The sequence below is a fragment of the Xyrauchen texanus genome, chromosome 44, assembly GCF_025860055.1.
Source record: "Xyrauchen texanus isolate HMW12.3.18 chromosome 44, RBS_HiC_50CHRs, whole genome shotgun sequence".
Taxonomy (NCBI): Eukaryota; Metazoa; Chordata; class Actinopteri; order Cypriniformes; family Catostomidae; genus Xyrauchen; species Xyrauchen texanus.
Genome location: NC_068319.1, coordinates 30,160,931 through 30,182,733, shown reverse-complemented (window position 1 = coordinate 30,182,733; position 21,803 = coordinate 30,160,931). Strand labels below are relative to the sequence as shown.

The 21,803-nt window shown below is 40.2% G+C and overlaps 1 protein-coding gene across 1 annotated transcript in view; it reads right to left on the bottom strand.

Annotated features, from left to right (window-relative positions):
* Positions 1 to 21,552, bottom strand: part of st8sia4 (ST8 alpha-N-acetyl-neuraminide alpha-2,8-sialyltransferase 4) — an 89,846-nt gene extending 68,294 nt beyond the window's left edge. Inside the window, exon 1 of the mRNA XM_052117147.1 lies at positions 21,266 to 21,552. The gene's annotated coding sequence lies outside the window, so the exon portion shown is untranslated. The remainder of the gene's footprint in view (positions 1 to 21,265) is intronic.
* Positions 21,553 to 21,803: the final 251 nt, after the last annotated feature.

Genomic DNA, 21,803 nt, shown 5'->3' with positions numbered 1-21,803 from the left:
GGGAACTACCACTCCGTGCCAAAATCTAGCCGTCCGTTCGACTCTCCCTGTTGTTTTCCTCCTCCTTTATTATGAAAAAATGTGGTGTAAAATAATGTTACAAAAAGTAAATGTAATATAGGCTACTTAATGCCAATAAGTTAGTATAGGAGTATGAGTACTGTTTTGCTTGCCACTATTCACTATATGTCAATTTATTGTTGTTGTTTCCTCACCTTGTTCCTCCTGCATGCTCTCCCTTTCCCTTTCTCCTTCTCCATCTCCCTCTCTTTCCCTTGGCACTGACAATCATACACAAATATATTGTAGGGAGAGTTGAGGTCAGTTTGTCATGTCACAAAAATGTTATGGAGACCATTTACAGATTCTAAGGATATGATCAAAAGGCACACAGAGGCGTGTCATTTTAAATGTCTTTATTAGGGCCCAAGCCTTGAAAAGGCAAGGCCCTCTTGTTTTCGTTAGAATTATTAGGGCCCAAGCACAAAGTGCGTAGGACCCTATTGTTTTCGTTAGGATTATTATTATTATTATTATTATTATTATTATTAGGGCCCAAGCACAAAGTGCGTAGGACCCTATTGTTTTCGTTAGGATTATTATTATTATTATTATTATTATTATTAGGGCCCAAGCACAAAGTGCGTAGGACCCTATTGTTTTCGTTAGGATTATTATTATTATTATTATTATTAGGGCCCAAGCACAAAGTGCGTAGGACCCTATTGTTTTCGTTAGGATTATTATTAGGGCCCAAGCCTTGAAAAGGCAAGGCCCTATTGTTTTCGTTAGGATTATTAGGGCCCAAGCCTTGAAAAGGCAAGGCCCTATTGTTTTCGTTAGGATTATTATTAGGGCCCAAGCCTTGAAAAGGCAAGGCCCTATTGTTTTCGTTAGGATTATTATTAGGGCCCAAGCCTTGAAAAGGCAAGGCCCTATTGTTTTCGTTAGAATTATTATTATTATTATTATTATTATTATTATTTTTTTTACGACTATTGGGGCACTTTTGGGGCTCTTAACGTGCTCAAAAACTCTTGAAACTTTGCACACGGGTCAGAACCCGCGGCCATTAGGGCCGGGATGAAGCTGGTACCCGGGTGTGGCAGGGGGGCTCGACAGCGCCCCCTGGAACATGGTCTGAAAACGTGGTCCATAAATCAAACACGCTTGCATGTAATAATATGAAACTTGGTACACATATAGATCTCATCGTTTCATATATCCTTCATACTTTTACTTTTTACCTCAGCCCAACAGGAAATCGCTCTATTTAGGGTTTTTGGAAAACGCATGCAATGGAATGTGAAATACTCCTGCAAGAGAATTCCACCAATCGCCACTGAAACTCGGTCAGCATGAAGTCAAGACATTGAGGATGAAAAATTGGTCAGCGGATTTTTGATATCTCGAACGGTTTGGCCGTGGCGAGGAAACGAAATGATGGCGAGAAAAGAGAAACAGGAAGTGTGTTATAACTTCTGCATACATTAATTGATCTCGATGAAACTTCAGCAGTGTGTTCGCTGTAAGAGGCCGATCGCATGGATGTGAATATTGTGAGTCAAAGTTATAGCGCCACCAACTGGCAGAATGAAGTGTGTCACTTTCAAAATGCTTTGAAATCACACTCTTATTTTTACCCGATTTACTTAAAACTTTAGGTGTATAATGTAAACACACGGTAGATGTAGACATGTGAAAGGATTATTGATATCTTCGATACTGTCGCCACGGCAATGCTTCAAACTTGAATATTCTTTTTGATGCTTTTGAGACTCTTAGCATACTTGAAATTGCATGAAACTCAACAGACACATCACATTTATTAGCCAGTAGACATGTGCAAAGTTTCAGAAACGGGCGTGGTGCAGGGGCTCAGTAGCGCCACCTTTGACAAAAGTGGGGGTTGCTTTACACTTTGACCCACAGTCACAAAACTCAGTAATTATATTGTTCTCATCGAGCCGGACAACTTTCTAATTAACAGTCATTAGCTCAGACCAACAGAAAGTCAGCTATTTTGGTTTGAATGTGGATGTTTTGGAGAATTTTCTCTCCCTCTCTCACTGACCCTACGTCTCTCTGTGTCTGTGGGGAGGGTGCTGATTTTGCTGAAGAGTGAAAATGCTTTTATTTTTGTTTTTCAAGGTTTTGGGGCCCTTAACGTGCTCGAAAACTCTTGAAACTTTGCACACGGGTCGGAACCCGCGGCCATCAGGGTCGGACCGAAGATGGTACCCGAGCGTGGCAGGGGGCTCGACAGCGCCCCTGGAATGGGATTCGAACACTTGTCCATATATCAAACATGCTTGCATGTAATGATATGAAACTCGGTACACTTGTAGATCTCATCGGGCCGAACAACTTTCGTGCTCTAAGTTTTATGCCAGCCCAACAGGAAGTCGGCTATTATGGGTTGTTTGGAAACACATGCTCTGGAATTATATATATTCCTCCTAGAGAATGAATCCAATCGCCACCAAACTCGGTCGGCATGAAATCAAGACATTAAGGATGCTACATTCGGACGGATTTTTGATATCTCGAACGGTTTGGCCGTGGCGAGGAAATTGATTTAGGACTAAAATGGACACATGAAGTGTGTTATAACTTAGTTAGTTCTATCTACAGTTACAAAACTCGGCGTGTATATTGTTCTCATCAAGCCGAACAACTTTCTAATTTACAGTCATTAGCTCCGACCAACAGAAAGTCAGATATTGTGGTTTGAATGTGGATTTCTTTACATTTTTCTCTCTCTGAGTGACCCCTCCCGTTCAGTGTTTTTTCTCTCTGTGTCTCTCTGACAGACAGAATGGCCCTGCCAAATGTTTTGTGTGTGTGTGTGGGGGAGGGAGGGGGTTCTCTGTTGGGTGAGATTTGCTTTTTGATTGTTTGATTGTTTTTCAAGGTTTCTGGGACTTTTGGTGCCCTTAACGTGCTCGAAAACTCTTGAAACTTTGCACAAGGGTCAGAACCCGCGGCCATCAGGGCCGGGCTGAAGCTGGTACCGGGTGTGGCAGGGGGCTCGACAGCGACACCTGGAATGGGATTCGAACACTTGTCCATATATCAAACATGCTTGCATGTAATAATATGAAACTCGGTACACTTCTAGATCTCATCGGGCCGAACAACTTTCGTGCTCTAAGTTTTACGCCAGCCCAACAGGAAGTCGGCTATTATGGGTTGTTTGGAAACACATGCTCTGGATTTATATATATTCCTCATAGAGAATTAATCCAATCGCCACCAAACTCGGTCAGCATGAAGTCAAGACATTGAGGATGCTACATTGCGGACGGATGTTTGATATCTCGAATGTTTTGGCCGTGGCGAGGAAAAGAATTTATGACTAAAAAGGACACAAAGTGTGTTATAACTTAGTTAGTTCTATCTACAGTTACAAAACTCGGCGTGCATATTGTTCTCGTCGAGTCGAACAACTTTCTAATTTACAGTCATTAGCTCCGACCAACAGACAGTCAGATATTTTGGTTTGAATGTGGAACACATAGCAAATGAACTTTGAAGCTCCAAAAAGCACATAAAGGTAGCATTAAAGCAAGGAAGTGTGTTATAACTTCGGCATACATTAACTGATCTCGATGAAACTTCAGCAGTGTGTCACATGGATGTGACTATTGTGAGTCAAAGTTATAGCGCCACCAACTGGCAGAAGGAAGTGTGTCACTTTCAAAAAGCTTTGAAATCACCTTATTTCTCAAGTGAACAAACAGACCAACAGAAAGTCAGATATTTTGGTTTGAATGTGGAACACATTGCAAATGAACTTTGAAGCTCCAAAAAGCACATAAAGGCAGCATAAAAGCAAGGAAGTGTGTTATAACTTCTGCATACATTAACTGATCTCGATGAAACTTCAGCACTGCGTAAATTATAATTACATTAATAAACCTGTTCAGAGACCTCCAGATAAATACTGGCCTTCTGGATTAACACGTTTAAGTGCTGCAAAAGATATTGACCTATGACATCAAAAATTATTCTACATTTGAATTACCTCATAGATGTGACTATTGTGGTTCACGGTCATAGGCCCTGTCCCAAATGGCACACTTCATATGAATTTTCAGTCTTGTGTACTTATTTCGTGTGTCCATTAACTCCATGAGACCGGGTGTCTCATTTTTCATTTTAGGTATCGGAAGGGTGCTCACGCATACTTTGTGGTTGATATGTGCCCTCCATGCGCACTTTTGCAGAGCCCACGCTGATGCGAGCTCTACAGCACACGTCTTCTCGACGGTCAAAGCGAGGTTACGTTATTGCCCATCGTGCACAGCGACCCTAAAGGCACGGGTGGCGGTGCCGGCTGCCACCATGCGCTTGCAGCTTAGGGCCCAGCCATACGCTGCTTTGCAGCTATATTTATTATTATTATTATTATTATTTTTTTTTACGACTATTGGGGCACTTTTGGGGCTCTTAACGTGCTCAAAAACTCTTGAAACTTGGCACACTGGTCAGAACCCGCGGCCATTAGGGCCGGGCTGAAGCTGGTACCGGGCGTGGCAGGGGGCTCGACAGCGCCCCTGGAACAGGGTCCAAAACTTGGTCCATAAATCAAACACGCTTGCATGTAATAATATGAAACTTGGTACACATATAGATCTCATCATTTCATATATCCTTCATACTTTTACTTTTTACCTCAGGCCAACTGGAAATCATCTATTTAGGGTTCTTTGGAAAACACATGCAATGGAATGTGAAATACTCCTCCTAGAGAATTCCACCAATCGCCACTGAAACTCAGTCAGCATGAAGTCAAGACATTGAGGATGAAAAATTGGTCAGCGGATTTTTGATATCTCGAACGGTTTGGCCATGGCGAGGAAACGAAATGATGGCACGAAAAGAGAAACAGGAAGTGTGTTATAACTTCTGCATACATTAATTGATCTCGATGAAACTTCAGCAGTGCGTTTGCTGTACGAGGCCGATCGCATGGATGTGAGTATTGTGAGTCAAAGTTATAGCGCCACCAACTGGCAGAAGGAAGTGTGTCACTTTCAAAATGCTTTGAAATCACCCTCTTATTTTTACCCGATTTACTTAAAACTTTAGGTGTATAATGTAAACACACGGCAGATGAAGACATGTGAAAGGATTATTGATATCTTCGATACTGTCGCCGCGGCAACGCTTCAAACTAGAATATTCTTTTTGATGCTTTTGAGACTCTTAGCATACTTGAAATTGCATGAAACTCGACAGACACATCACATTTATTAGCCAGTAGACATGTGCAAAGTTTCAGAAACGGGCGTGGTGCAGGGGCTCAGTAGCGCCACCTTTTGACAAAAGTGGGGGGTTGCTTTACACTTTGACCCACAGTCACAAAACTCAGTAATTATATTGTTCTCATCGAGCCGGACAACTTTCTAATTTACAGTCATTAGCTCAGATCAACAGAAAGTCAGATATTTTGGTTTGAATGTGGATGTTTTGGAGAATTTTCTCTGCCTCTCTCACTGACCCTACGTCTCTCTGTGTCTGGGGGAGGGTGCTGATTTGGCTGTTGAATGAGAATGCTTTTATTTTTGTTTTTCAAGGTTTTGGGGCCCTTAACGTGCTCGAAAACTCTTGAAACTTTGCACACGGGTCGGAACCCGCGGCCATCAGGGCCGGGCCAAAGATGGTACCCGAGCGTGGCAGGGGGCTCGACAGCGCCCCTGGAATGGGATTCGAACACTTGTCCAGTATATCAAACATGCTTGCATGTAATAATATGAAACTCGGTACACTTGTAGATCTCATCGGGCCGAACAACTTTCGTGCTCTAAGTTTTACGCCAGCCCAACAGGAAGTCGGCTATTATGGGTTGTTTGGAAACACGTGCTCTGGAATTATATATATTCCTCCTAGAGAATGAATCCAATCGCCACCAAACTCGGTCGGCATGAAGTCAAGACATTGAGGATGCTACATTCTGGACGGATTTTTGATATCTCGAACGGTTTGGCCGTGGCGTGGAAATTGATTTAGGACTAAAAATGGACACATGAAGTGTGTTATAACTTAGTTAGTTCTATCTACAGTTACAAAATTCGGCGTGTATATTGTTCTCGTCAAGTCGAACAACTTTCTAATTTACAGTCATTAGCTCCGACCAACAGAAAGTCAGATATTGTGGTTTGAATGTGGATTTCTTGGAATTCCTGACAGACAGAGTGACCCCTCCCATTCTGTTTTTTTTCTCTCTGTGTCTCTCTCTCTGACAGACAGAATGGCCTGCCATTTTGTGTGTGTGTGTGTGTGTGTGGGAAGGGGAGGGGGAGGGAATTTCTCTGTTGGAACTTTGAAGCTCCAAAAATCACATAAATGCAACATAACAGTAACCCATAACACTCCAGTGGTTTAATCCATACTTTCAGAAGGGATATTATAGGTGTGGGTGTGAAAAAGATAAATAGTATATATTGTATGTAGTATATATAGTATTTTTATATTTTTTACTATAAATTGTCCACCCTGCTCAGGAGGGGTGATATGCTTAAGTAAATCACCCAAAAAATAGCAAAAAACAACTGAAACAGAACTCTTAAGAGAGAAGAGCGCTTGTGAAAGTGAAAGTAGAGATTTATAGTAAAAAATGACTTAATTATTGATCCGTTTCTCACCACTTCTCATTTACTTACATTGAAAGGACCAACAGAGCTGAGATATTTGTCACCCAGATGATCCAGGCTACCAGTAGAAGAGTTGAGAGATGTGTAAAAAGATGGGAAAATTAAGAAAAAGCGAATAAGAGAGAACAACGAGTGCTTTAGAGGAGAAAGTGTTTCATCCAATTATGGATCGTGCTGCATTGACTGACATTCCAATGAGCCAATGGTAGCAGCGCACTGAGACTGCGCGGGCCACACTGCTGCTGTCAAAAAAACATTGGGAGAGAGCGAGCGAGTCAGACGAAGCAGATACTCCTCATTAAAAAGTAGATATTGAGGAAAAGAAACTTGAATGCAGTCAAAAGATTACATTTGAGTGAAAGTGATAACTTTGAAGAGCTGACGCCGAAGTCGAGAATAAAAACCGATGTAGATACACGGAGCGCCAAAAAGCACCGCAAATTATCTTCTTGCAAAATAAGATGTGAAATTCTTGCCTTGGTGAGTTGTTTTTTTGTTTATTGACTTGACATTTTACAAGAAACTGTTGCAGACGCAGTGGCAAATCAGTAGTGTGACATTAGAGTTCATATAGGCCGCTTGTGCATAGTGTGTGAGCTAGTGTTAATTTGCACGTTGGGCTAAAGCTAATCACATGTGAAGATGCAAACGAGTCGATGAAAAGTGACAATGTTGTGTGTAAGTGTCAAGCTATTGAGTTAATACATTGTTTGAAGTGTATACATGATATTTGTTGATGAAAGTGTTTGAATGGAAGATTAATTATTGTTCTGCCTTGTGTTTTTGCAAGGCTGTTTTTTTTTTTTTTGTTGTATGTGTGTTTCTTCCGAGAAATTGTGATCAACATCCTGGATACGTGCAACGCATATGAGCGTATGTAAAAGGCGAGCCACCCACGGAGACCATTTGATTGAACTTTGATCTTGAACTCATCGAAACTGGTATGAGAAACCTTTTCGTTTTCGGACAAATTGGACCGAGACTTTGTTTTTGCATATTTTTCCTCGAGCTTTGAACGGAGAGACATCGATTCTGAACTGAACGATTCTAAAGAGTCAAAAACTCTTTTGATCCGAGTCATTTGACTCTGAACTGACACTAACTGAATCAATTCAGTGGATTTTGAACATTTGATTCATTTGGCTGAAAAGACTGATTTGTTATTAAGTGATTTGAGTTATTAAGTTGCAATATGTTGTTTTGAGAACATTGTTTATTGTTTCTAAAAATGTTATTGGGTCATAACCAAACTGAGTCTGAGTTTTCCAAGTTTCATTTTATTATTTCATTTTCATACAAAGTATATGACAACTGTTGTCAATTGAGTTGATTTGTTTGAGTTGATGAGTCCAACTTCCTGGAATTTCAAAAAGAGATTTGATTGTAAGCATTATCATACATTGTATGTTGTCAAATTACAGTATTGAGATTTACATGCTCCAGGCAAATTGCAATTAAGAATTTCTTCAACGAATACAAGATTCCAACCAGTAAAAAAAGCTCTTGGTTTTCACCTACCTGCTGTGTTGTTTCCCTCTCTCCAGTAGCCGCTCCTTATCTTCTGATCAGTTGGCCCATATCGAATTATATTGAACCTTATACAAGTGTGACACACAAGACCTGGCACGTGTGCCTCGTTACATATTCTTGCATACTTTGTGGTTGATATGTGCCCTCGATGCGCACTTTTGCAGAGCCCACACTGATGCAAGCTCTACAGCACACATCTTCTCGACAGTCAAAGCGAGGTTATGTTATTGCCCATCGTGCACAGCGACCCTAAAGGCACGGGGGTGGCGGTGCCACCGGCTTGGGCCCGCCATCGCTGCTTGCAGCTATATTTAGGGCCCAAGCACAAAGTGCGTAGGACCCTATTGTTTTCGTTAGGATTATTATTATTATTATTATTATTATTATTTTTTTTTTTTTTATGACTATTGGGGCACTTTTGGGGCTCTTAACGTGCTCAAAAACTCTTGAAACTTTGCACACTGGTCAGAACCCGCGGCCATTAGGGCCGGGCTGAAGCTGGTACCCGGGCGTGGCAGGGGGGCTCGACAGCGCCCCCCTGAAACAGGGTCCGAAAACTTGGTCCATAAATCAAACACGCTTGCATGTAATAATATGAAACTCGGTACACATATAGATCTCATCGTTTCATATATCCTTCATACTTTTACTTTTTACCTCAGCCCAACAGGAAATCGTCTATTTAGGGTTCTTTGGAAAACACATGCAATGGAATGTGAAATACTCCTCCTACAGAATTCCACCAATCGCCACGAAACTCGGTCAGCATGAAGTCAAGACATTGAGGATGAAAAATTGACAGCGGATTTTTGATATCTCGAACGGTTTGGCCGTGGCGAGGAAACAAAATTATGGCGCGAAAAGTGAAACAGGAAATGTGTTATAACTTCTGCATACATTAATTGATCTCGATGAAACCGCAGCAGTGTGATCGCTGGAAGAGGCCGATCGCATGGATGTGACTATTGTGAGTCAAAGTTATAGCGCCACCAACTGGCAGAAGGAAGTGTGTCACTTTCAAAATGCTTTGAAATCACACTCTTATTTTTACCCGATTTACTTAAAACTTTATGTGTATAATGTAAACACACGACAGATGTAGACGTGTGAAAGGATTATTGATATCTTAAATACTGTGGTCGTGGCAGCGCTTCAAAGTTGAACATTCTTTTTGATGCGTGGTGCAGGGGCTCAGTAGCGCCACCTGTTGACAAAAGTGGGGTATTGGTTTGATACTTCGACCTAGAGTCACAAAACTCAGGAATTATATTGTTCTCATCGAGCCGGACAACTTTCTAATTTACAGTCATTAGCTCAGACCAACAGAAAGTCAGATATTTTTGTTTGTATGTGGAACACATTGCAAAGGAAACTTTGAAGCTCCAAAAACCCCATAAAGGTAGCATATAAAGGAAGCAAATAGCAAGGAAGTGTGTTATAACTTCTGCATACATTAACTGATCTCGATGAAACTTCAGTAGTGTATCACATGGATGTGACTATTGTGAGTCAAAGTTATAGCGCCACCAACTGGCAGAAGGAAGTGTGTCACTTTCAAAATGCTTTGAAATCACCCTCTTATGTCTCAATTGAACAAACAGTTGATAAAGAAATCGGGTATCAATATATTGAATTATGAATTATTTCAGTGATCAACTGTGATGTCCGGTTAAGATGAAAATAAACTATCGCTCTGTCTAAGCGATTATCTTTCTGAAACACGTCACAAAAACTTACAGAAACGGATAACACAAACATGATGTTGGAAATATACACTTATCAGAATAGTTATATTAAATTTTAGTCTATTTCAGTTAAAGCCATTTAAGTTATAAAGCTGTCTCATGTAATTTCTCCTTTAATTCTATAATATAACCACTAGGTGGAGTTCTAAGCCTATTTTCTGTATTCTCGTTGTTTTAACGTATGAAGAAGACTTACATGTTGTTGAGAACGCAGTAAAGTGTGACGCATATTTCGTTCTGTGAGTTTTATGAGTACTCCGAGTCTTTCTTAAAACCAACACATGAAACATATGTCTAAAGAAAGTAGGGATGGGCTGATCGATGCTGAACGTATCAAAACTTCCGAGTATGATGTTGTTTTAGGGTTGTCTGACTAGAGCTGTCGCGATAGTCAATATATCGACTTATCGCGACGATATATGGAAATGAGCGCGATCATTTTTGGTGCCGCGATATATTGCAACTGATCATTTGTTTTATTATTAAAAATAATAATCAGATTCATTTTTACATTAAAATGAATGTCACCAACATTTTAGTTGATCGCGCTGCCTCTGTCATCTTGTCTGCACTCTGTGTCGGAGGCGGGGCTCAGGCAGCGTGTCCACACACACACACACACACACACACACACACGAGAGAGAGAGAGAGCGGACACCGTCAGGTGAAGAGAAGGCGTGAACCAACTGCATTTTAAAGTGTTCTGTTTCGTGACATCTTCAGCGAGCCAGTTAGGAAGAACGAGTCCAACATGGAATTGATTTCAAAGCCGCAATCTTCAGCTCTGGTGTGGGAACATTTTGGCTTTAAGCCGAACGAGAGAGGAGAGCTAATTGACGTTGCGATTTAAAGTTGCCTTTTCAACTTTGCTCGCATCTTCCACGAAGGTTTGTCGGTTGTATACAATGTTTGCCTGTTTGAACATTCAAGCGATTTTACACTATTCAACTCAACAAATGTGAAAACAACTCAAGTACATGTTTGCGAGCAGATTGAGTGACACAGCGATCGAGCCGCGTCGTGTCTAACGCTCGCTCGAACGCCTGCTGCTTAGCGTCTGAACGGACAATTTCATACAACAAAGTGTAAAAATACATGATATATTGAGGAGTCTGTTATGTCTCAAGTGAACAAACAGTTGAGAAAGAAATCTGGTATAATTATATTAAATTCTGGCATTATTCCAGATGACGTCCTGCTATATTTTTCTCTCGAAACAGCGGAAACAACTTAAACAAAATACTGCGTTATTTGTGCCCATACTGATTTAATACATCGTCACAAACTATGAAAGTCGTACTTTTATTTGTGTACACTTAAAATAACAACAAAACCTTGTGCTTTTGTAAAATAAAGAAAATAAACCGGCTGCGCTGTCTCTGTCTTCGCGATAATCTTTCTGAAACACGTCACAAAATTCAAGTGAACAAAATCAGCCATTCACGCAGTCTGTATTTTATCATCTCACAATGAATACAGATGCAACAAGCACGGCACAAAACGAAAATAATGATACTTCTCAGTTCTCAAAAGATTAAGCTGAACTGTGCCTTGAATATCGTAACATGCGATAAAACCCTCAGTAACAATTTAGCCTTCGCCCTGAACATAGACATCCCAAGTCATTGGAAAGTACAAATGGTATTATTTTAAGTTTTTTAATTTCTCTTACGCTGTAAAATGCCACGTTTTTGAATGGCATGTAAAATGTAAAAATAATCACTCAATCTCCATTTTTCTTCTCTGATCTGTTGCTATTTTAATGATTTAAAAATCAAAGCACTGACCATTTAAAGTGTGAGCTTGTACATTTTGAAATTTATAAACAGTCACAGCAATGCAGTGTTATTATGTACCTAGATAGTCTTTCAAATAAAATGAGTTTACCCCAAAAAGATATTTCTCTCATCATTTACTCACCCTCAGGCACGTGCACACATAGACATCAAAGGGGCTTGAGCACCTGCCCTTTTTCTTCCTCGAGAGAAAGTGCCCTTTTTTCTGGGGTGTTTATTTTTTTAATAAATAAATTAATATATATATTCCTGTTTGCTTACAGCTTCCCTGTCAAACAAATATATTTATTAAATAAAAAATCAAAACATCAGGTCGGTAGATGAGATTTTGTCGATGCCCGCCCTCCCTCCCTCCCTCCGTGCGTGTACAGTGCCTCGACTATACAGCTAATTAGCCAAAAGCAAATATAGTTAACTTGTGTCTTGCTAACATTCATGACTCATGAGCTACTAGCTAATGTAATAGGTTAGCTAAAGTCTAGCTAAGGCAATATATCATGGCCATACAGGCCAATATACTGTACTTATTGGAGACATTACAGGTGAATACAGTCACATTTGTGTGATGTACTTAACATAATGATAAATAATCTTAAGATATTATATCGTATGCTATGTATTGTGAATACACCCATGTTAAACATAAAAATGTACTTCCATTGCATATCATAGGAACACATAAGCGTAAATTATAATTACATTGATAAACCTGTTCAAAGACCTCCAGATAAATACTGGCCTTCTGGATTAACACATTTAAGTGCTGCAAAAGATATTGACCTATGACATCCTATGACATCAAAAATTATTCTACATTTGAATTATCTCATAGATGTGACTATTGTGGTTCACGGTCATAGGCCCTGTCCTAAATGGCACACTTCATATGAATTTTCAGTCTTGTGTACTTATTCCATGTGTCCATTAACTCCATGAGACCGTAGGGTGTCTCATTTTTCATTTTAGGTATCGGAAGGGTGCTCACGCATACTTTGTGGTTGATATGTGCCCTCGATGCGCACTTTTGCAGAGCACACACTTATGCGAGCTCTACAGCACACATCTTCTCGACGGTCAAAGCGAGGTTACGTTATTGCCCATCGTGCACAGCAACCCTAAAGGCACGGGGGTGGCGGTGCCACCGGCTTGGGCCCGCCATCGCTGCTCGCAGCTATATTTATTATTATTTTTTTTACGACTATTGGGGCACTTTTGGGGCTCTTAACGTGCTCAAAAACTCTTGAAACTTTGCACACGGGTCAGAACCCGCGGCCATTAGGGCCGGGCTGAAGCTGGTACCCGGGTGTGGCAGGGGGGGCTCGACAGCGCCCCCTGGAACAGGGTCCGAAAACTTGGTCCATAAATCAAACACACTTGCATGTAATAATATGAAACTTGGTACACATATAGATCTCATCGTTTCATATATCCTTCATACTTTTACTTTTTACCTCAGCCCAACAGGAAATCGTCTTTTTAGGGTTTTTTGGAAAACGCATGCAATGGAATGTGAAATACTCCTGCTAGAGAATTCCACCAATCGCCACGAAACTCGGTCAGCATGAAGTCAAGACATTGAGGATGAAAAATTGACAGCGGATTTTTGATATCTCGAACGGTTTGGCCGTGGCGAGGAAACGAAATGATGGCGCGAAAAGAGAAACAGGAAGTGTGTTATAACTTCTGCATACATTAATTGATCTCGATGAAGCTTCAGCAGTGTGTTCACTGTAAGAGGCCGATCGCATGGATGTGAGTATTGTGAGTCAAAGTTATAGCGCCACCAACTGGCAGAATGAAGTGTGTCACTTTCAAAATGCTTTGAAATCACCCTCTTATTTTTACCCGATTTACTTAAAACTTTTGGTGTATAATGTAAACACACGGCAGATGTAGACGTGTGAAAGGATTATTGATATCTTCGATACTGTTGCCGCGGCAACGCTTCAAACTTGAATATTCTTTTTTGATGCTTTTGAGACTCTTAGCATACTTGAAATTGCATGAAACTCGACAGACACATCACATTTATTAGCCAGTAGACATGTGCAAAGTTTCAGAAACGGGCGTGGTGCAGGGGCTCAGTAGCGCCACCTTTTGACAAAAGTGGGGGGGTTGCTTTACACTTTGACCCACAGTCACAAAACTCAGTAATTATATTGTTCTCATCGAGCCGGACAACTTTCAAATTTACAGTCATTAGCTCAGACCAACAGAAAGTCAGATATTTTGGTTTGAATGTGGATGTTTTGGAGAATTTTCTCTCCCTCTCTCACTGACCCTACGTGTCTCTGTGTCTGTGGGGAGGGTGCTGATTTTGCTGATGAGTGAAAATGCTTTTATTTTAGTTTTTCAAGGTTTTGGGGCCCTTAACGTGCTCGAAAACTCTTGGAACTTTGCACACAGGTCAGAACCCGCGGCCATCAGGGCCGGTCCGAAGATGGTACCCGGGCGTGGCAGGGGGGCTCGACAGCGCCCCCTGGAATGGGATTCGAACACTTGTCCATATATCAAACATGCTTGCATGTAATAATATGAAACTCAGTACACTTGTAGATCTCATCGGGCCGAACAACTTTCGTGCTCTAAGTTTTACGCCAGCCAACAGGAAGTCGGCTATTATTGGTTGTTTGGAAACACATGCTCTGGAATTATATATATTCCTCCTAGAGAATGAATCCAATCGCCACCAAACTCGGTCGGCATGAAGTCAAGACATTGAGGATGCTACATTCCGGATGGATTTTTGATATCTCGAACGGTTTGGCCGTGGCGAGGAAATTGATTTAGGACTAAAAATGGACACATAAAGTGTGTTATAACTTAGTTAGTTCTATCTACAGTTACAAAACTAGGCGTGTATATTGTTCTCGTCAAGCCGAACAACTTTCTAATTTACAGTCATTAGCTCCGACCAACAGAAAGTCAGATATTGTGGTTTGAATGTGGATTTCATGAAATTTTTCTCTCTCTGACTGACAGAGTGACCGCTCCCATTCTATGTTTTTCTCTCTCTCTGTCTCTCTCTGACAACATGCCCCCTGCCAATTCTCTGTGTGTGGGGAGTGGAGGGGAGGGGGAGGGGATTTCTCTGTTGGGTGAGATTTGCATTAAGATATTGTTTTTCAAGGTTTCCGTGACTTTTGGGGCCCTTAACGTACTCAAAAACTCTTGAAACTTTGCACACAGGTCAGAACCCGCGGCCATCAGGGCCGGGCTGAATGTGGTACCCGGGCGTGGCAGGGGGGCTCGACAGCGCCCCCTTGAACGGGGTCTGAACACTTGTCCATATATCAACATGCTTGCATGTAATAATATGAAACTCGGTACACTTCTATATCTCATCGGGCCGAACAACTTTCGTGCTCTAAGTTTTACGCCAGCCCAACAGGAAGTCGGCTATTATTGGTTGTTTGGAAACACATGCTCTGGAATTATATATATTCCTCCTAGAGAATTAATCCAATCGCCACCAAACTCGGTCAGCATGAAGTCAAGATATTGAGGATGCTACATTGCCGACTGATTTTTGATATCTCTAACGTTTTTGCCGTTGCGAGGAAAGTAATTTATGACTAAAAAAGGACACATGAAGTGTGTTATAACTTAGTTCTATCTACAGTTACAAAACTCGGCGTGTATATTGTTCTCGTCAAGCCGAACAACTTTCTAATTTACAGTCATTAGCTCCGACCAACAGACAGTCAGATATTTTGGTTTGAATGTGGAACACATAGCAAATGAACTTTGAAGCTCCAAAAAGCACATAAAGGTAGCATTAAAGCAAGGAAGTGTGATATAACTTCTGCATACATTAACTGATCTCGATGAAACTTCAGCAGTGTGTCACATTGATGTGACTATTGTGAGACAAAGTTATAGCGCCACCAACTGGCAGAAGGAAGTGTGTCACTTTCAAAATGCTTTGAAATCACCCTCTTATGTCTCAAGTGAACAAACAGACCAACAGAATGTCAGATATTTTGGTTTGAATGTGGAACACATTGCAAATGAACTTTGAAGCTCCAAAAAGCACATAAAGGCAGCATAAAAGCAAGGAAGTGTGTTATAACTTCTGCATACATTAACTGATCTCGATGAAACTTCAGCAGTGCGTAAATTATAATTACATTAATAAACATGTACAGAGACCTCCGGATAAATACTGGCCTTCTGGATTAACACGTTTAAGTGCTGCAAAAGATATTGACCTATGACATCAAAAATTATTCTACATTTGAATTACCTCATAGATGTGACTATTGTGGTTCACGGTCATAGGCCCTGTCCCAAATGGCACACTTCATATGAATTTTCAGTCTTGTGTACATATTTCGTGTGTCCATTAACTCCATGAGACCGTAGGGTGTCTCATTTTTCATTTTAGGTATCAGAAGGGTGCTCACGCATACTTTGTGGTTGATATGTGCCCTCCATGCGCACTTTTGCAGAGCCCACGCTGATGCGAGCTCTACAGCACACGTCTTCTCGACGGTCAAAGCGAGGTTACGTTATTGCCCATCGTGCACAGCGACCCTAAAGGCACGGGGGTATCGTGCCAGCAGCGACCCTAAAGGCACGGGGGTGGCGGTGCCACCGGCTTGGGCCCGCCATCGCTGCTTGCAGCTATATTTGTTATTATTATTATTGGGCTTAGAAACTTTTTTAAATCACAAATTCCTTTCACAAGAGAAGCTGCATTCTCCATTGTGGGTTTGAAATAAATAAACAAAATAAAAGCAGGGGACCATTGCCTAGATAAGTAATTTGATACAACAACAGATAGCTGGTTTGCATTATCTGTTACTTTAGCTTAACACTTTTCAGAAGAACAAAAAAAAACAAAAAAAACAAGACAGAGGTCATTATGGACTGTCCCTAGTCTCTCACCTGAATCTGTCTATTTTCTTTTAAAGAACTGTGGTATGTCCATTGCTCACTGGCAGGCCACACCCACGCACACACACAGAGAGAGAGAGAGAGAGAGAGAGAGAGAGAGAGAGAGACTTGACTTTTAAGGTCTCTTTATTACAAAAAGATTAAGAAAAACATATGAAAAAAATTAAAAAATAATCACATAAATATGAGTGTAGTTTTTACAAGTAGTATTTCTCAGATATAAAATTGCAAACAATCATCAAGGACAATATCACATACACACTGGTTTACTCCCCATTTATGTTTGAACATTTGCAAGTTGCTTATCAATTTATAGTAGCTAAACTCTATATTAATGCGGGACTTTATTAATCCCTTTAGTATTAACATTACATCAGTTGAACCGTTTTCATTCATTTTATTTTTTCTGGATAACCATATAGCCATCTTTGCTTGCCCAAATAAATAATTTAATAAAACATGACTCTCCATTTTACTTCTGCTGTACTTTGGTCCATAAATAAACCTTGCCGGTGTAAAAACTTCCCTAGGGTTTGGCACCACTCTTCTACTTTATAAAATAAAGGTTGTAGTCTCGCACAATTAAGAAAAAGGTGAAAAACAGTTTCTTGTATTCCACAAAAAGGACAACCCTCCCCGACCTGAGGATCAAAGTGTGCTCTGTGTCTGTTTGTGGCTATTATACCATGCACAATCCTCCATTGCAGGTCACCAGTTCTTTTCTCAATAGGAGGTTTGTACAAGGTCCTCCAGCAGCCTTTAGGGGAATCACTTGGTCCAAAGATCTCTTGCCATTTTGATTCTCTCACACTCCGAAGCTGAGAAAGATGTGACACCTTTACACACAGAATATAGATGGCTTTCTTTCCAGCTTTTCTAAAAAATCCCAGCTGGGGTGTTTTAAAAGAAAGCAGACCATTCTCTGTTTCTTGCCAATCAGGAGAGAAAATTAGATCTGGGAAGACAGAAGTTTCTTCCTCTCTAAAAGATGTCTCTAGGGACAGTCTATATTCCGGTGGTAAAAACTCGTAAAAATGAGTCAGCAGTCTCTCTACCACCCGGACTGATCTTATGTTTAGTTTTGAAGCTAAATTGTCGGCAGAAATCCATCCTTCTTCAGAAATAAAATGACCAATTTTGGTAAAATTTGCAGTCCACAATGCTTTTCTGAGTGAATCTGAATTAAAAAGATCTAAAACCAGTGCAGAATTAAAAAACAGTGGTTCCTCTTTCAGCCATAATCCCTTCATTTCATTTTGCTCCCGAGAGAAACTGAAAAGAGTCCATGATTTTAACATTGATCTATAAAATGATGTCAGTCCAGACAGGTCTAGTTTTGTAGTATCCATAAGGAACAAATGCCGGTCAAATTCCATGTTGCCCGCTCTTTTCAGGAGGGCACAGGCTATCCCAGCCCAGCTAACATCTTCCCCATACAAGAGTCTCTGAGCTGCCTGGAGTCTGAAAGCTTTGACTCTGGATCCAATGTCGACTAGTCCCTGTCCTCCTTCCTGTATCGGTAGATAGAGCACTGGTGCCTTCAACCAGTGCTGACAAGACCAGCAAAAGTCCACCAGGTGCTGTTGAATTTTCTTTACTAGGTCATCTGGAGGCTCTAGAATCATCATTTTGTGCCATAGGGATGATGCAACCATGTTATTACATACCAGGATTCTCCCCCTGTAGGACAGCTGGGGTAGCAACCATTTCCAGTGAGACAACCGAGCACACACTTTTTTCACTAGACCCTCCCAATTATTTTTCTTATAATCATCGGTCCCTATAAAAACCCCTAGATATTTAAAACCTGTTCTCCCCCACTGCAGCCCACCAGGTAGTGACGGACTATTAAAAACTTGACCACACCACAAAGCGTCACTTTTTTGCCAATTGACTTTGGCTGAAGACGCTTTCCCATAACACTCCAAAGCATTTTCTAAACAATTAACATCACATTGGTTTCGAATTAAAACTGTGACATCGTCTGCATATGCCGAGAGCTTGATAAAACACTTAAAATCCAAAGTATTGATCTGTAAACCTGTTAACTCTCTTCTTAACCTACACAGCAGAGGCTCAATAACTATGCTGTAAAGTTGTCCTGAAATAGGACAACCTTGCCTAATACCTCTACTGACCTTTACAGGAGTACTTAAGCCACCAGCTAATTTAATCATGCATGTAGCTCCGGTGTACAACAATCTTATTTTTGAAATAAAATTGTCCCCAAATCCAAAAGCCTTTAAGGTATCAAAAAGAAAATTATGATCAACTCTGTCAAACGCTTTTTCTTGATCTAATGACAGAAAACCTATATTGGTATTATTAAAAGAAGTAAAATCATAAATGTCTCTTACCAAATGTAGATTATCTATTATGGATCTATTTTTTATACAATATGACTGATCAGTGTGTATAATTGTATGTATTAAACCATTTACCCTATTGGCCAGACATTTAGAAAAGATTTTATAATCGAAGTCCAAAATTGCTACAGGTCTCCAGTTCTTCAAGAGAGTTAAGTCACCTTTTTTGGGAGTAGCGTTAGAACAGCCCACTGACAACTCAAAGGAAGAATTTCTTCCTTAATACATTTTTGGAGAACCTCAAAAACTCATGTCCAATAATATTCCAAAAAGATTTATAAAATTCACCAGGTAATCCATCCAGTCCTGGTGTACGTCCTGAGGAGAGTCCCATAACAGCAGCTGTAACCTCTTCAAAAGTGAGTTCAGTCTCTAAAGATTGTTTGTCTTCTGCTGTTAACACAGGAAGATCTTGTAACAGTTGTTCTCTACAGAGTTCATCTGGGGTATCGGCAGCATATAACCTAGAATAAAAATCCACCGCAAGTTTGCGCATCTTTACTGGGTCTGAAGTATTTTGTCCATTGTTGTCTTTTAATATGAGCATCTGTTTTTCTTGTCCAGCTTTCCGCTCCAAGTTAAAGAAATAAGAAGAAGGTCCGTGCATGTCTCTTATTTTTAAAAAACGACTTCTTATAAGAGCTCCTTTAACTTTTTCATTTAAAAAGGAGCTCAGCTGATTCTTTTTTTCAGTCCACAGATCATGTAGATTACCATCAACAACATCATTCATGTTCATTTCAATGTCCGTGATCTCTTTTTCCAGACACTCCAAAGTCTTTTTCAAAACCAAAGAGGAATGAGATGTATATTGTTGACAATAGCTTCTTATATGTACTTTACCAATTTCCCACCATTGAATAATATTTTCATAAAAACACTTTTCACTTTTCCAGGTTTCCCAAAAAATTTTAAAATTCTCACAAAACTGTTTGTCTTCTAAAAGTTTAACATTAAAATGCCAGTAAAAACTTGTATGTTTTCTTTCAAAGTACAATCAATAGTGATAAGTTTATGATCAGAAATTGCTGTTGGGGTTATAGATGTATTGACAATCTTATTTCTTAAATTATGTGATATGTAAAACCTGTCTAAACGTGCTCCAGAAATGCTGCCATTGTTAAATTTCATCCATGTATACTGCTGAACTGTTGAGTTATGCTCTCTCCACACATCTGAGAAATTAAGATTTTTAATTATATTAGCTAAGCAAATTGCAGACTGTGCATGAGGTTCTTCTCCATTCCTATCTTGTGTAAAATCAATAGTGCAGTTCCAATCCCTCCTAATACAATAAAATCACCATCCTGCTGCTGTTTTAAAAAGTGCTCCAGTTTGGTCAAAAGTTGTATTCTGTCTGCCCCTAAATTAGGGGCATAGATATTCACAAATAAAAAATTAAAATTTTCAATTTCAGCCCTTACAGACAATAATCTCCCAGGTACCACTTCATTTTTGAATAAAATCTTTGTTTTAAGAGCAGAGGAGAAAAGTACAGCTACTCCCGCACTTAAATTAGTCCCATGACTAAGAATGCTCTTTCCTTCCCACCATAAGCCCCAATCAATCTCATTATTTTGACTGCTATGTGTTTCTTGTAAGAAAACAACACCAAGATCTTTCAAACTTATAATTTCTGATAATAAACCAAATTTTCTTCCATCCCTCATTCCATTTATATTAATTGATCCCACCCGCAAGATCTCCATGAGAAATGGAAAAAGGATTAAAAAACAGAGAGAAAAAGTAAAGTTGTAAGCCATTAAGAATATTTAGTTTTTCCCCTCGCTTTCACTGTCTTTTTGCCTTGTCTAAGGACTGTGATGTGTTTTTTGAGACGAAACCGTTTTTGTTGTGAGAGCTCATCATAGCTACTCACTTTTCTAGCCCATACCACAGAGGAAATTAATTTATCAATGTCAGGGAAATAATTACCTATTTCAACACCTGCTTTTCCTTTGGTTTTATCAAGAAAAGTATTAATTTCATCAACAGTATATAGGTCTTTATCAGTTCCTTTTGCACCATCTGACACTTGATCATCATCTCTAAAACCGTCATCAGTAAACTGGGATAGACTATCTGTCTCATCATCCATGTTTTCCTCTTAAGCCTTCAGCCTGTGCCACATCATTACCTTCACACACATAATCCACACCACTCTGTGTCTCATTCTTATCAACATTGTCTGCATCATTCTCAGGTTTGTCATATACATAACTGCATCCAGCTTGCTCCACACCATCAGTATTTACATTTAACTCACTCACCTCTTGCACCTTGCCCTCCTCTGTGGTCACTTTATCCTGCCCATCAAGTCTCTGTTCATCACTTTCTTTAGTTTGTTGGTCAGTAATAGTCACATCCTTATGCGATGTGGACGCACGCTGGTCATCTTTATGTGGACACACGAAGCGTTTATGGCCCAGGTCTCCACATTCAAAACACTTCAAGCTCTCAGTGCTGGCGTAAACCATATATGAATTTTCCCCGTGATTAACACGGAACGAGACTTCTAATGTTCGCTCCTTTGAGTCAGAAACATAAAGACTTGACGTCTAAAGGAAAGAACATGTTTGAGTGCGCTATTTTTACATCCCAGAGGGATCTTTCTAACTGGGCTTGCGATTTTTCCGAACCTCAGCAGCTCTTTTGTGATGGTGTCATCGGAAATAAACAGCGTACATTAGAAATGATGATTTTCGTTGCTGGAGCAGATAGCCGGGTTACCGTAACAAACATTTCCTTCACCCATATTCCGCTCACAGTCAACTGGTGTACCAGGGAGTCTGATTTTAAAAACACGAC